Raw genomic sequence first — 15436 nt, 5'->3', positions numbered from 1 at the left:
CTGCACACCCCCTACTGGGGATGTGCCCGACCCTTGAGTCCGAAGGCCGACGCTCTAGCCACTGAGCCAAACCGGTTAGGGCCCAGATCTTTTTTTTTTTAAATATATTTTATTGATTTTTTACAGAGAGGAAGGGAGAGAGATAGTTAGAAACATCGATCAGCTGCCTCCTGCACATCTCCCACTGTGGGGGGATATGCCCGCAACCCAGGCACATGCCCTTGACCGGAATCGAACCCGGGACCCTTCAGTCCGCAGGCCGACGCTCTATCCACTGAGCCAAACCGGTTCCGGCAGGGCCCAGATCTTTTAAAAAAAAAAAAATACACAAGCCTGTGGCCATAGAAAACATATAACACTTATGTATACACGTGTGCGCTCTTTATTACATTAATGGTACCATGCAGTACCTGATACTCTATTCAACACCTTTTTCACTATTTTTATATCTGTTGATAAAGATCTACTTCAACATTCCAAGTACAGTATTGCTTTTTTTTCCCTTTCTATCATGCTGTGCCTTATTCTGCACCTCTCATCAGTGTGGTTTAAGTCCTCCCCTGAGGATTTTTTTTTTTTTTTAATGATTTTAGAGAGCGGAAGGGGGAGCTAGAGAGAGATACGGATATGTTGCCTCTCTTACCTGCCCATCGGGGATCAAACCGCAGCCTACGTATGTGCCCTGATCTGGAATGGAACCCACAAGCTTTTGGTGTACAGGAGGATGCTCTAACCGTCAGTGTTCTTGATGTTTAACTCCTTGGAAGGTCACACCACATAGAAACACCACATTCTGCTAATCCGTTGTCATGAGGAAGGTTAGGCTGCTCCGTTTTTCGCTCTTACGATGATCACGTGCCTTTGGGGCTCGCGCACGTTTGTGCTTTTTCAGTTTTAATAAGGGTAGGACTTGTGTTTTCCCAGATGGCTACCTATAGGCCCCGAGAAGCGGGTTTTCCCACACAGCGGAGGACAGGAGCGGCCCCGCCCACTGCAGCGGAGAGCGCTCGGTTCCCCCTTCTCCCTCCGCAACGGGTCTTCCCCGCCCCTTCCCCTGTGCCCAGGGCACCTTCCCAGCAAGCACTGCGGTATTTGCATATCGACTAAGTTTCTGCCTTTGCTTCTAAATAAAAATAAAAAAGCAAATCTGAATGTCTTTGACTAGAAATTTCCTCCTCAATTTCTGAAGCATAGAGTAGGAATTTGTGAGCAGCTTTTTTTTTTCACTTTTATCATAATAGGGGTTCGCTAACACTGCGACCCTGCTTTCAGGCTGGTGAGGCAAAAAGGGCTTCTGTCGTGAGTGGCACACGTAGAGCAGCCTGATTGCTCTACGTGCGGAATCGACATCAAGAGATTTCGGAAGCATAATTTTTTGGTATTTGGGCAGCTGGTGATCGTTGGTCCTGGCGCCCGTGCTATGAAGTATAAAGAAAGTAATGTAGGTGTTTGTGTCAGTGTAACCAGAAAAGGTACTTATCCCAATACGGGCGGAGCTATCACGTATCCATTCCTAAAGCTGAATTGATTGACGTCCTTTATAATTTTTGCTCTTTAAGAACATATAGGCAATAGTTTAAAACACTAATGCTAATAAGTAGCACTCTCTTACTGCTGGTAGCAACAACCTTTCTGGATAGCAATTCAGCAACACATATTCCATCTCCTAAGTATGTATCCTCCTATGTAAGATTATGTTTAAGATATTTAGCGGTAAGGGTTCAATCATTCTATAGTTTAGTTTGTAATACATTTTTATTGATTTCAGAGAGGACGGGAGAGGGAGAGATAGAGATTCATTCTAACAGTGTATATTGAACTCCCAGTCCAGTGCCTGACTACACAAGGCTTAAATGTAGTGAAGGGAGAGAGTAGCAAAGGGTGGATAACACTGAATTGGGCTCTGAGTGGGATGCCTGGAAAAGCTTTCCTGAGGCAAATACTTTGAAGGTAAAACCTAAAGAATAAATAGAAGGCAATCATGCAAAGTGGGAGGGAAGGGCTGTTAAGTAAAGCCAAAGCCTTGAGGGAGAATGTGTTGTAGTCCAAGAAAGGCCAAAATGTCCAGAGTGAAACCATCCACTTGGCAAGACAGAGGGAAGTCTGAAGACTCCACTGAAGCCTGGTCTCACAAGCCTGGGATGTTTTTTTTTGGTTTTGTTTTGTTTTTGTTTTTTTGTTTTTTTAATTAAATCTTTATTGTTCAGATTATTACATTTGTTCCTCTTCCCCCCCCCCCCTAACTCCCCTCCTCCCAGTTCCCGCCCCACCCTCCGCCCTCACTCCCCACCCACTGTCCTCATCCATAGGTGCACGATTTTTGTCCAGTCTCTTCCCGCATCTCCCACACCCCTTTCCCCCCCAAGAATAGTCAGTCCATTCCCTTTCTATGTCCCTGATTCTATTATAATCACCAGTTCATTCTGTTCATCGGATTATTTATTCACTTGATTCTTAGATTCACTTGTTGATAGATGCATATTTGTTGTTCATAATTTGTATCTTTACCTTTTTCTTCCTCTTCCTCTTCTTAAAGGATACCTTTCAGCATTTCATATAATCCTGGTTTGGTGGTGATGAACTCCTTTAGCTTTTCCTTATCTGTGAAGCTCTTTATCTGACCTTCAATTCTGAATGATAGGTTTGCTGGATAAAGTAATCTTGGTTGTAGGTTCTTGGTATTCATCACTTTGAATATTTCTTGCCACTCCCTTCTGGCCTGCAAAGTTTCTGTTGAGAAATCAGCTGACAGTCGTATGGGTATTCCCTTGTAGGTAACTGAGTTTCTTTCTCTTGCTGTTTTTAAGATTCTCTCTTTATCTTTTGCTCTTGGCATTTTAATTATGATGTGTCTTGGTGTGGTCCTCTTTGGATTCCTTTTGTTTGGGGTTCTCTGCGCTTCTTGGACCTGTAAGTCCATTTCTTTCACCAGGTGGGGGAAGTTTTCTGTCATTATTTCTTCAAATAGGTTTTCAATATCTTGCTCTCTCTCATCTTCTGGCACCCCTATAATTCTGATGTTGGTACGCTTGAAGCTGTCCCAGAGGCTCCTTACACTATCCTCGCATTTTTGGATTCTTTTTTCATTTTGCTTTTCCGGTTGGGTGTTTTTTGCTTCCTCGCATTTCAAATCATTGACTTGATTCTTGCGCTCCTCTGGTCTTCTGTGGGGAGTCTGTATATTATCCTTTATTTCAGTCAGTGTATGCTTAATTTCTAGTTGGTTCCCCAATATAAGATCGAGGGTCTCATTAGTTTTCTTGTAGATCTCATTAAGTTTATCGGCGGCTTCTAAACAGTTCTTGAGAGACCTTAAAAGTGTGGTTCTGAACTCTATATCTTCCATTGACAATTTTGTCCTGTTTCTTTGTCTCCGCATTTTGTTATGCTTCCTTGGTGCACCCCCTAGTGGTCTTTGTTCGCAGTCTTATAGTTAAACTTGATTGTTGTAGCTAATTCCAGGGAGGGTTTGACCTCCAGGCCAAGTGGCTATGAGAATCAGCTGTGTCAGCAGTGAGAGAACTTCTGTCCTCTAGGGAGGTGCTAATCTAGCCTTTGTCTGAGGCTATCCGGCAAATGCCTCTGTGCACGGCGTGGGCGGGGCGGGTCGCACAGGATCAACTGAGAGAGCAGTTATGGCGGCTCTCAGTCCTGTCCCCAGGGGCTCTGCCTCTCTGAGTCCCAGCAACGGCTGCAAACCTCGGAGAGAAAGCTGCACTTGCTCTGACCGAAGCCAGACAGTCGCGCTTCTCCCGTTTGAGTCTGGGTCCCTAAAGACTCGCCCGGATCTGGAGCTCAGAGTCTGCGACTCCCTCCCGATTGAAAATGCCAACCGCGCCCTCCGCCGCCAGCCCGCTCTGCGCACTCCGCACCTCAGAATTTGACTTCAGCACTGCGCCTCCTCTGAGTGTCCGTATGCGTTTCTCTTTCCTCCTAGTTGTAGGACTTCCACTCAGCCAGCGTTCCTGTGGTTCTGGGTGATGTCCCTTCCGTTTTTTGGTTTCACTTTTGAAGTAGTTGTTCAAAGCAGCAAACTCCGGCGTTAACCTATGCCGCCATCTTGGTTCCTCTCTGGGATGTTCATTACAGTCTCTCTCTCTCTCTCTCTCTCTCTCTCTCTCTCTCTCTCTCTCTCTCTCTCTCTCTCTCTCTCTCTCTCTCTCTCTCTATATATATATATATATATATATATATATATATATATATAAAATTTATTGTTGATGGTATTACAGATGTCTCCTATTCCCTCCCCCCTTCACTCCTCCCCGCCCAGCCTCTACCCACCCCCCAGGTCTTCATTACCCTATTGCTTGTGTCCATGGGCTATGCATATAAGTATGTAAGTTTTTTGGTTTATCTCTCCTTGTCCCTCCATCCCCACATTGAGTATGTCAGTCTGCTCATGCTTCCAGGCTTCAGGTCTTATTTTGTTGGTCAATTCATTTTGTTCATTAGATTCCATGCAGTGTTTATTAAGCAGAAGAAATGAAAAATTACCTACACCAGGTATCAGCAAACTTTTTCTATAAAGGGCCAGATAGTACATACTTTAGATTTTGTGGCCTTATAGTCTTTGCTAGCCACTCAACTCTACTGTTGCAAAACAGTAAAAGATGATATATAAACAAATGAATATAGCTGTATTCCAATAAAACTTTATTTATGGACACTGAAATTTAAATTTCATATACTTGTCACATGTCATGAAATAGTATTCTTTGTTTTTTACTTTATAAAAATGTTTTTATTTATTTTTAGAGAGAGAGAGGAAGGTAGAGGGATTGGCTGCCTTCTGCATGCTTCATACTGGGGATCGAGCCCCAGTGCTGGCTGCCCTAGTACAAAGTGGGAATTAAACTAGGGACCTTTTGGTTCATGGGTGGATGCTCAACCACTGAGCCACACCAGCCAGGCTGCCTTTTTATATAGAATTTGTACAATATATTTCTCTTCATTTGCAATATTTTGTCCATAACTGAACATCCTTTTTATAGGCTGAATTCAGCTGATATTATCGAATCAAATAGGAAAAATTCAAAATCATAAACACAGAAGAAAACAAATTAAAAACGATGATGAAAAATGTCACTCCTCTCGTTAGGAATAGTGTTTTTTTGTATAATATATACTAGAGGTCTGGTGCACAAAATTCGTGCACAGGTAGGGTCCCTAGGCCTGGCCAGCGATCAGGGCCAATCAGGTTCCCCAACTCCTGGCCTCCCTGCCTCCTCCTTCCCTGGCTCCCTCAGCACCCTGCTGCCACAGCTGGTTGCCCACTATGGTCCATGCTTCCCCTTGATGGTCAGTGCACGTCATAACGAGTGATCGAACTCCCGGTCGAACTCCTGAGGGGACAATTTGCATATCAGCCTTTTATTATATAGGATGATTTGAAACAGAATTTCTTTACAGATAAGGCACATGTTTCCATAACACCTTTATTCCTGCTGTTTTTGTTTTTTTGTTTTTTGTTTTTTTTTTAAATATATTTTATTGATTTTCCACAGAGAGGAAGGGAGAGAGATAGAGAGTCAGAAACATCGATGAGAGAGAAACATCGATCAGCTGCCTCCTGCACATCTCCCACTGGGGATGTGCCAGCAACCCAGGTACATGCCCTTGACCGGAATCGAACCCGGGACCCTTCAGTCCGCAGGCCGACACTCTATCCACTGAGCCAAACCGGTTTCGGCTGTTTTTTTTTTTAATATATATTTTATTGGTTTTTTACAGAGAAGAAGGGAGAGAGACAGAGAGTCAGAAACATCAATGAGAGAGAAACACTGACCAGCTGCCTCCTGCACACCTCCCACTGGGGATGTGCCCGTAACCCAGGTACATGCCCTTGACCGGAATTGAACCCGGGACCCTTCAGTCCTCAGGCTGACGCTCTATCCACTGAGCCAAACCGGTTTCAGCTATTCCTGCTGTTTTTATCTCATTTCAGTCAGTGCTGCCCCAAGAAAGATCAAAGGTATGCTGGTCCTAATGGAATTCTGTTCTTTCAGATACTGCTGGTACCTGTTGGGGACCAGGTGTTGAGGGAGCCACCAGCCTTGATAGGGCCAGGGAAGCAGGAACTGGCTCAGCAGTGCCAGCTAGTGACTGGAAGCAGAGGGGGTAGGATGCAGGGATGTCAGGCCAGGTGAGCACTTCAGGAGAGAGCAGTAGTTGTATGTGAGGGGAAACCTTCTTTATTTTATTTTATTAGGGGAAAACTTATGTAACAAAGTGAAATGCTACTCTCTCTGACTCTTTCTTAACTCTTACCTGCATTTTCCCCATGGCCTTCAGGCAAATAGCTCCTGCTATAGATATGCTAATTTTAGAGAAATTTGGCTTGAGGCTTGAATTTTTGGCAAAGATTTTTAGAAGCCTCCAGACCAGACTCAGATTAGCAGAGGACTGGGATCAATGAGATTTAGAGATTCCCTGCGCTTCCTTAGATCCCTGTTGACACCTAGATGTCTGAGGTCTCACACACTTCTTGCTCCACCTAATCTTCCTTCCCTTAACATAAAAGAAGCCTGAATTCTGGACTCTTTAGATTTGAGAAAACTCTAAGGTCTCCCATCTTTTTGAGCTGGCACCTTCTCAATCAATAAAACTTTCCTTATTCTAAACTCTGATGTTTTGAATATTGGCATTTGAAGCATAGGTCACATGTACCTTGAACCAGTAACACTTAGGCTTGTTCTATGTAGAGATACCAGAATAGCAAGGGTGGTATACAGTGAGAAGCTATGAAGAGACAGCATTTATTTACAACTTACCTTCTTGATGGGAGGTTGGGGAGCAAAGCTGGTAGCAACTACCACAAGGAGTGTGACTTGTGCCCTGGCCATCTGTCCCCACTTTACTCAGAGGTATGGGCATGACGAGGTTAAGCAGTGAGTTGCACCCTTTTCACTTTTGAGTCTGAGCCCAAGGTGTGGGTCCTCTTGTTTCCCCTCCTTACTGTGAATCCTACTTGTGCTTGGGTGGTATAGAATATGGTGCCTTTTCTGGGGATGCAGGCAGAGCATAAGATGAGCAAAAGGTTTCTACCAAGCCAGCAGTACCTATCTACTTACATTCCGACACCCTGGGAGATCAGGCCAGCCCCAGGGTGATGGGCTCCAGATGACCACGTTTCAGGACCTGCCCTGTATGTTTCTGTCTTCTTTCAGTTCTCCTTTTCAAAACGGGCCTATTTGTGTGAGAATTTAATTCTGAAACTGCAGAAGAAGGTCTCTATACCTCAGCCTCCTGACCCAGAAGGCAAAACTATTCTTCTTTTGATATCTTTTTCTGCTAACCATTTAAAAATGTGAAAACATTCTTAGGTTTCCAGGCAACAGCCAGGAAGGTATAGTTTACTGACCCCTGGCCTACAAATTCAAGAGCAAAAAGAGCCTGGTCAAACCAAGTATGGGAGAGCCACACAATGGAATACCATGTATTCATTAAAATGTTGAAACATGCCCTAGCCGGTTTGGCTCAGTGGATAGAGCGTCGACCTTCGAACTGAAAGATCCCAGGTTCGATTCTAGTCAAGGGCACATGCCCGGGTTGTGGGCTCAATCCCCAGTGGGGGACTTGCAGGAGACAGCCGATCAATGATTCTCACTCATCACGGATGTTTCTATCTCTTTCTCCCTCTCCCTTCCTCTCTCTGATATCAATAAAAATACTTTAAAAAAAAGAAAAGAAACAGAAGCATTTATGATAATGGTTCATCTCTATGGACCACTTATCAAGTGCCAGGCTCTGTATTAAGCTCTTAGATATATTAGCTCCAGTAAATCATCACATAAGCCAGTGAGGTAAGTAGTAGTATTATATTCACTTTACAGAAGAAAACAGAAGCTCTGGGAGGCCCAGATCACATAGAAAGTAGCAAGAGGTGAGCCCAGGTCTTTTGATAGGAATGAGTTGCTCCGTCTGTACAGAATGCCCAAGGCGAATGTCAGCTATAGTGGCATCTGTTAGGGAAGATTTTTTGGAAAAGTGAAGCTTTTTTCCTTTGGTTTATCCACATTTTCTTATTAAATATGGACAGGTTAGAGAAGTTGTGAGGATGCATAGTCACTGGAATACAAGTGAAAAATAAAATCAGACTAGAGGTCGAGAGAGAGAGGCACCGATTTGTTATTCCACTTATTTATACATTCATTGGTTGATTCTTGTATGTGCCCTGCCTGACTGGAGATAGAACCTGCAACCTTGGGGTAGTGGGACAACACTCTAACCAACTGAGCTACCTGGAAGGAAGAGGTTGTCAGTTGGTTAGAAGAGAAGAGGAAGTTTCCATCCTTCCGGTGGCTAGATAAGCATGGCTCCTTCCTTAAACACCAAGCAAACTGGCTACTGAGTTCCCCTATTGGTCCATATCTGAGATACTGGGATCAGTGACCACAGACAGGAAATGATGGTCACACACAATTTTAAGAAAATTCCATTTATAATAACAAAAATGAATAAAATACTTAGGAATAAATTGAACCAAGGATGTGAAACTTAGGAGGAGTATAACTTAAATACTGAAAACTGTAAAACATTGCTGAAAGAAATTAGACACAAATAAATGGGAAGATGTTCCATGTTCATAGATTGGAAGACTTAGTATTGTTAAGATGTCAACACCAGCCAAAGTGATTGGTGGATTCAATGCAATTCCTATAAAAATCCTAAACATCTTTTTTAACAGAAATAGAAAGATGCATTCTAAAATTCATGTGGAATCTCAAGGGATCCTGAATAGCCAAAACACTTGAAAAATAACAAAGTTGGAAGAATTCACTTCCTGATTTCAAAACTTACTAAACAGAGTAACGAAAATAGTGTGGTGGTGTTATAAAGACATATATGTAGGCTAATGGAATAGAGAGCCCAGAAATAAATCCTGACATCCAATGGTTTTTGATAAGACACCCCTGGCTGGTGTGGCTCATTTGGTTGGAGTGTTTTCCCATGCACCAAAAGGCTGCCGGTTTGATTCTCAATCACGGCACATACCCAGGTTGTGGGTTGATCCCCCATGGGAGTATGTACAGGAGACAACCAATCAATGTTTCTCTCATACATTGATGTTCTCTATCTCACTTCCTTCCCCTCTTTCTCTTTCTAAAATCAGTAAAACATATCCTCGAGTGAGGATTAAAAAAAGAAAAGAAAAAAAGAGTACCAAGACCATTCAATGGAGAAAGGAGTATCTTTTCAGGAAGTGGTGCTGGGAAAACTGGATATTGACATACAAAAGAATGAAGTTGAACCACATATATAAAGTAACTCAAAATGAATCAAAGATCCAAACATAAAAGCTAAAATTATAGAGCTCTTATAATTTTTTCTAAATATATTATTGATTTCAGAGAGGAAGGGAGAGGGAGAGAGAGACAGAAACATCAATGATGAGAGAGAACCACCAATCGGCTGCCTCCTGCACTGCCCTCTTCCCTCCCATTGCAGATCAAGCCCTCAACCCGGGCATGTGCCTGACTGGGAATCGGGAATTGAACCATCCCTCCTGGTTCATATGGTCGATATTCAACCACTGAGCCACACCGGCTGGCTAAAATTATAGAGCTCTTAGAAGAAAACAGGAAAAAGCTTCATGACATTGGATTTGTTAATGATTTCTTTCTTTTGTTGTTTTTTTTGTTAATCCTCACCAGAGGATATTTTTTCCATTGATTTTTAGAGTGGAAGAGAAAGAGAGAGAGAAACATTGATGAAAGGGAGAGACATTGATTGGTTGCCTCCCGTGCACATGCACTGCAACCAGGCCTGGGATTAAGCCCGCAACCAAGGTACATGTCCTTGACTGGAATCGAACCCGTGACTCTTCAGTCTGAAGGCCAACACTCTAACCACTCTGTAAAACTGTCTAGGACTGATTTTTTTTTTGTTGATTTTTTAAAAAATACTTTTCTTGATTTCAGAGAGGAAGGGAGAGAGAGAAACATCAATGATGAGAGAGAATCATTGATTGGCTGCCTCCTGCACACGCCCTACTGGGGATTGAGCCCACAAGCCAGTCATGTGCCCTTTTTCAGAATCGAACCTGGCACCCTTCAGTGCCCAGGCTGACACTCTATCCACTGAGCCAAACCAGCCAGGGCTAGGACTCATTTCTTGAATATGACACAAAAAGCACGAGCAACAAAAGAAAAAATAAGTAAATTGGATTTCATAAAAATTTAAAACTTTTGTGCATCAAAGGTCACTATCGCTCAGTTGGTGTGGCTCAGTGGTTGAGTGTTGACCTATGAACCAGGAGGTCACGGTTCAATTCCCGGTCAGGGCACATGCCCGGGTTGCAGGCTCAATCCCCAGTGGTGGGCATGCAGGAGGCAGCCAATCAGTGATTCTCTCTCATCCTTGGTGTTTCTATCTCTCTCTCCCTCTTACTTCCTCTCTGGGAAAAAAAAAAAGCCACTATCAGGAGAATGAAAAGGCAACCTACAGACTTGGAGAAAATATCTGCCACATATCCGATAAGAGGTTAATATCTAGAACATATAAAGAACTACAACTCAGGCGGCTGCCTCCAGACCTCGGCACGGGTAGTTACCATGAATTGAGTGCCTACTCCGTCAAGATATCATAGTACCGAGAAACCAAGATGGCGGCATAGGTTAATGCCAGAGATTGCTGCCTCGAACAACCACTTCAAAAAACAACTAAAAGACAAAACGGACATCATCCAGAACCACAGGAAGGCTGGCTGAGTGGAAATTCTACAACTAGGAGGAAAGAGAATATCATACCCAGACTCAGAGGAGGTGCAGTGCTGAAGTGAAATAGTAAGGTGCGGAGTGCACTCGGAGCAGGCTGGAGGCGGAGGGCGCGGTTGTTGTTTTCAATCGGGAGGGAGTTTCAGACTCTGAGCTCCAGATCCGGGCGAGTCTCTAGGGACCCAGACTCAAACGGGAGAAGCGGGACTGTCTGGCTTCGGTCGGAACTCGAAGGCAGCTTTCTCTCTGAGGTTTGCAGCCATTGACGGGACTCTGTGAGGCAGAGCCCCTAGGGATGGAACTGAGAGCAGCCATAACTGCTCACTCCAGCCCGCCCTGTAGATCCCCGGGGACCTGCCCCGCCCAAGCCCTGCGCAGAGCCATTTGCCGGATAGCCTCAGGCAAAGGCTAGATTAGCACCGCCCTAGAGATCCAGCACAGAAGCTCTCCCACTGCAGACACAGCTGACTCTCATAGCCAGTTAGCCTGGAGGTCAAATCACCCCCGTTATTGCCGACAACAATCAAGGCTTAACTACAACAAGACTGTGCACAAAGACCACTAGGGGGTGCACCAAGAAAGCATAAAAAATGCGGAGACAAAGAAACAGGACAAACTGTCAATGGAGGATATTGAGTTCAGAACTACACTTTTAAGGTCTCTTAAGAACTGTCTAGAAGCCGCCAATAAATGTAGTGAGATTCTCAAGAAATCTAATGAGACCCTCGATGTTATGATAAAGAACCAACTAGGAATTAAGCATACACGGACTGAAATAACGAATACTATACAGACTCCCAACAGCAGACCAGAGGAGCGCAAGAATCAAGGCAAAGATTTGAAATGCGAGGAAGCAAAAAACACCCAACCAGAAAAGCAAAATGAAAAAAGAATCCGAAAATACGAAGATAGTGTAAGGAACCTCTGGGACAGCTTCAAGCGTACCAACATCAGAATTATAGGGGTGCCAGAAGATGAGAGAGAGCAAGATATTGAAAACCTATTTGAAGAAATAATGACAGAAAACTTCCCCCACCTGGTGAAAGAAATAGACTTACAGGTCCAGGAAGCGCAGAGAACTCCAAACAAAAGGAATCCAAAGAGGACCACACCAAGACACATCATAATTAAAATGCCAAGAGCAAAAGACAAAGAGAGAATCTTAAAAGCAGCAAGAGAAAGAAACTCAGTTACCTACAAGGGAATACCCATACGACTGTCAGCTGATTTCTCAACAGAAACTTTGCAGGCCAGAAGGGAATGGCAAGAAATATTCAAAGTGATGAATACCAAGAACCTACAACCAAGATTACTTTATCCAGCAAAGCTATCATTCAGAAATGAAGGTCAGATAAAGAGCTTCACAGATAAGGAAAAGCTAAAGGAGTTCATCACCACCAAACCAGCATTATATGAAATGCTGAAAGGTATCCTTTAAGAAGAGGAAGAAGAAGAAAAAGGTAAAGATACAAATTATGAAGAACAAACATGCATCTATCAACAAGTGAATCTAAGAATCAAGTGAATAAATAATCTGGTGATCATAATAGAATCAGGGACATAGAAAGGGAATGGACTGACTATTCTTGGGGGGGAAAGGGCTGTGGGAGATGCGGGAAGAGACTGGACAAAAATGGTGCACCTATGGACGAGGACAGTGGGTGGGGAGTGAGGGCAGAGGGTGGGGCGGGAACTGGGAGGAGGGGAGTTATGGGGGGGGGAAAAAGAGGAACAAATGTAATAATCTGAACAATAAAGATTTAATTAAAATAAAAAAAAATAAAGAACTACAACTCAACAATAAAAAAGGGACACAATTCAACAATGGACAAAAGACTTGAATACATATTTCTCTAAAGATATACAAATGGATAATAAGCACATGAAAAGATGCTCAACATCATTAATCATTAGGAAAATTCAAATCAAAACCACATTGAGGGGAGAAACCAAGATGGAGGCATAGGTAAACACCTGAAATTGCTGCCTCGCACAACAACTTCAAAAATACAACTAAAAAACAAAACAGACATCCAGAACCATAGGAAGGCTGGCTGAGTGGAAATTCTACAACTAGAAGGAAAGAGAAAAGCACACTGAGATTCAGAGGAGGTGCGGAAGTAAAGTGCAGGGGTATGGAGGCCCATGTGGAAAGGGCTGGCAACTGAGGACACGGTAGTTTTTTTCAATTGGGAGGAAGTCTCAAGCTCCCGACTGCTCTGAACTCCAGTTCCGGGCGAGTCTCTGGGGACCCAGACTCATACAGGGAGAAATTGGACTGTCTGGCATCAGGCGAAACTTGAAGGTAGCTTTTTTCAGAGGTGCTTGCAGCAATTACCCCGGAACACTGAGACACGGGGCCTCTTAGGGTAGGACTGAGGATCTGCCATAGCTGTTTGTTCCGCCCTGTTGATTCCCTGAGACCCCATCCCAACCCAAGCTGTGCGCAGAGGCTTTTGCATATGAAAGGCCTGGCCTTTTGCAATCTGAAAATTACCTAACAATCTGCAGCTGGGTCAGAGAGACCCAGAACTTCCAAAAGAAGGCCCAAGGCCCCACAGCAGCTTGCATTGCTTCACAGCTGGGCCTCATCTGGGCACCTCCAAACCCCAAACAAAGAAGAGGAATCTGCAGATCTCTCCATAGCTCCTGCTGGGTAGCCTCAGGCAGAGGCTAAATTAGCACCACCTTAGAGATCCAAGAGCCAGTGTACCCAGTGGTCAGAGTGGGACCATACAGATTACAACTCCTCAGATCCATATGGGACACACTCAGGGGGCAGACTCAGTGAGCACCAAAGCCCCACTGAAGCAAGGCTTGCCCCAGAAGGGTATCTCCAGCACAGAAGTTCTCCCACCGTAAACACAGCTGATTCTCACAGCCAATTGGCCTGGAGGTCAATTCCTCCCAGTGAGACCTACAACAATCAAGGCTTAACTACAACAAGACTGTGCACAAAGCCCACAAAGGGGTGCACCAAGAGTGTCTACCTCAGGTAATTGGGGAGGCTGAGCCACTGGGCCCTATAGGACACCTAGCACACAAAGCCACTCTATCAACACAGGGAAGCAGCCAAAATGCGGAGACAAAGAAACAGGTCCCAAATGACAGAAATGGAGGAAAGCAAACTACAGGATATAGAGTTCAAAACCACACTTCTAAGGTTTTTCAAGAATTTTCTAGAAAGAAAAAAAAAAGAATTTTCTAGAAACTGCCAATAAATTTAGTGAGACCCTCGAGGATATGAAAAAGGACCAACTAGAAATTAAGCATACATTGACTGAAATAAAGAATATTATACAGAGTTCCGACAGCAGACTAGAGGATCGCAAGAATCAAGTCAAAGATTTGAAATACGAAGAAGCAAAAAACACCCAACCAGAAAAACAAAAAGAAAAAAGAATCCGTGGGGAGGGTGGGGGGACAGGGAGGGGGTAAGAGATCAATCGAAGGGCTTGTATGCATGCATATAAGCATAACCATTGGACACAAGACACTGGGGGGTAGGGGAGGCCAGGGGATTGTCAAGGGCGGGGGGAAAAAAAAGGAGACATATGTAATACTCTTTGTAATACTTTAAGCAATAAAAAAAAAAAGAAAGAAAAAAAGAAAAAAGAATCCAAAAATATGAAGATAGTATAAGGAGCCTCTGGGACAACTTCAAGCGTACCAACATCCGAATTATGGGGGTGCCAGAAGAAGAGAGAGAGCAAGATATTGAAAACCTATTTGAAGAAATAATGACAGAAAACTTCCCCTACCTGGTGAAAGAAATAGACTTACAGGTCCAGGAAGCACAGAACCCCAAACAAAAGGAATCCAAAGAGGACCACACCAAGACACATCATAATTAAAATGCCAAGAGCAAAAGACAAAGAGAGAATCTTAAAAGCAGCAAGAGAAAAAGTCAGTTACCTACAAGGGAGTACCCATACGACTGTCAGCTGATTTCTCAACAGAAACTATGCAGGCCAGAAGGGAATGGCAAGAAATATTCAAAGTGATGAATAGCAAGAACCTACAACCAAGATTACTTTACCCAGCAAAGCTATCATTCAGAATTGAAGGTCAGATAAAGAGCTTCACAGCCGAAACCGGTTTGGCTCAGTGGATAGAGCGTCGGCCTGCGGACTGAAAGGTCCCGGGTTCTATTCCGGTCGAGGGCATGTACCTGGGTTGCGGGCACATCCCCAGTTGGGGATGTGCGGGAGGCGGCTGATCGATGTTTCTCTCTCATCGATGTTTCTGACCCCCTATCTCTCTCCCTTCCTCTCTGTAAAAAATCAATAAAATATATTTAAAAAAAAAAAAAAGAGCTTCACAGATAAGAAAAACTACAGGAGTTCATCACCACCAAACCAGTATTATATGAAATGCTGAAAGGTATCCTTTAAGAAGAGGAAGAAGAAGAAAAAGGTAAAGATACAAATTATGAACAACAAATGCACATCTATCAACAAGTGAATCTAAAAATCAAGTGAATAAATAATCTGATGAACAGAATAAACTGGTGAATATAATAGAATCAGGGGCATAGAAAGGGAATGGACTAACTATTCTCGGTGGGTGGGGAAGGGGTGTGGGGGGGTGCGGGAAGAGACTAGACAAAAATCATACACCTATGGATGAGGACAGTGGGAGGGGTAAAGGCAGAGGGTTGGGTGGGAACCGGGTGGAGGGGAGCTCTGGGGGGAAAAAAGAGGAACAACTGTAATAAT

The sequence above is a fragment of the Myotis nattereri genome (assembly GCF_964212035.1).
Source record: "Myotis nattereri genome assembly, chromosome: 3".
Classification (NCBI taxonomy): domain Eukaryota; kingdom Metazoa; phylum Chordata; class Mammalia; order Chiroptera; family Vespertilionidae; genus Myotis; species Myotis nattereri.
This window is presented reverse-complemented; position numbering follows the sequence as displayed.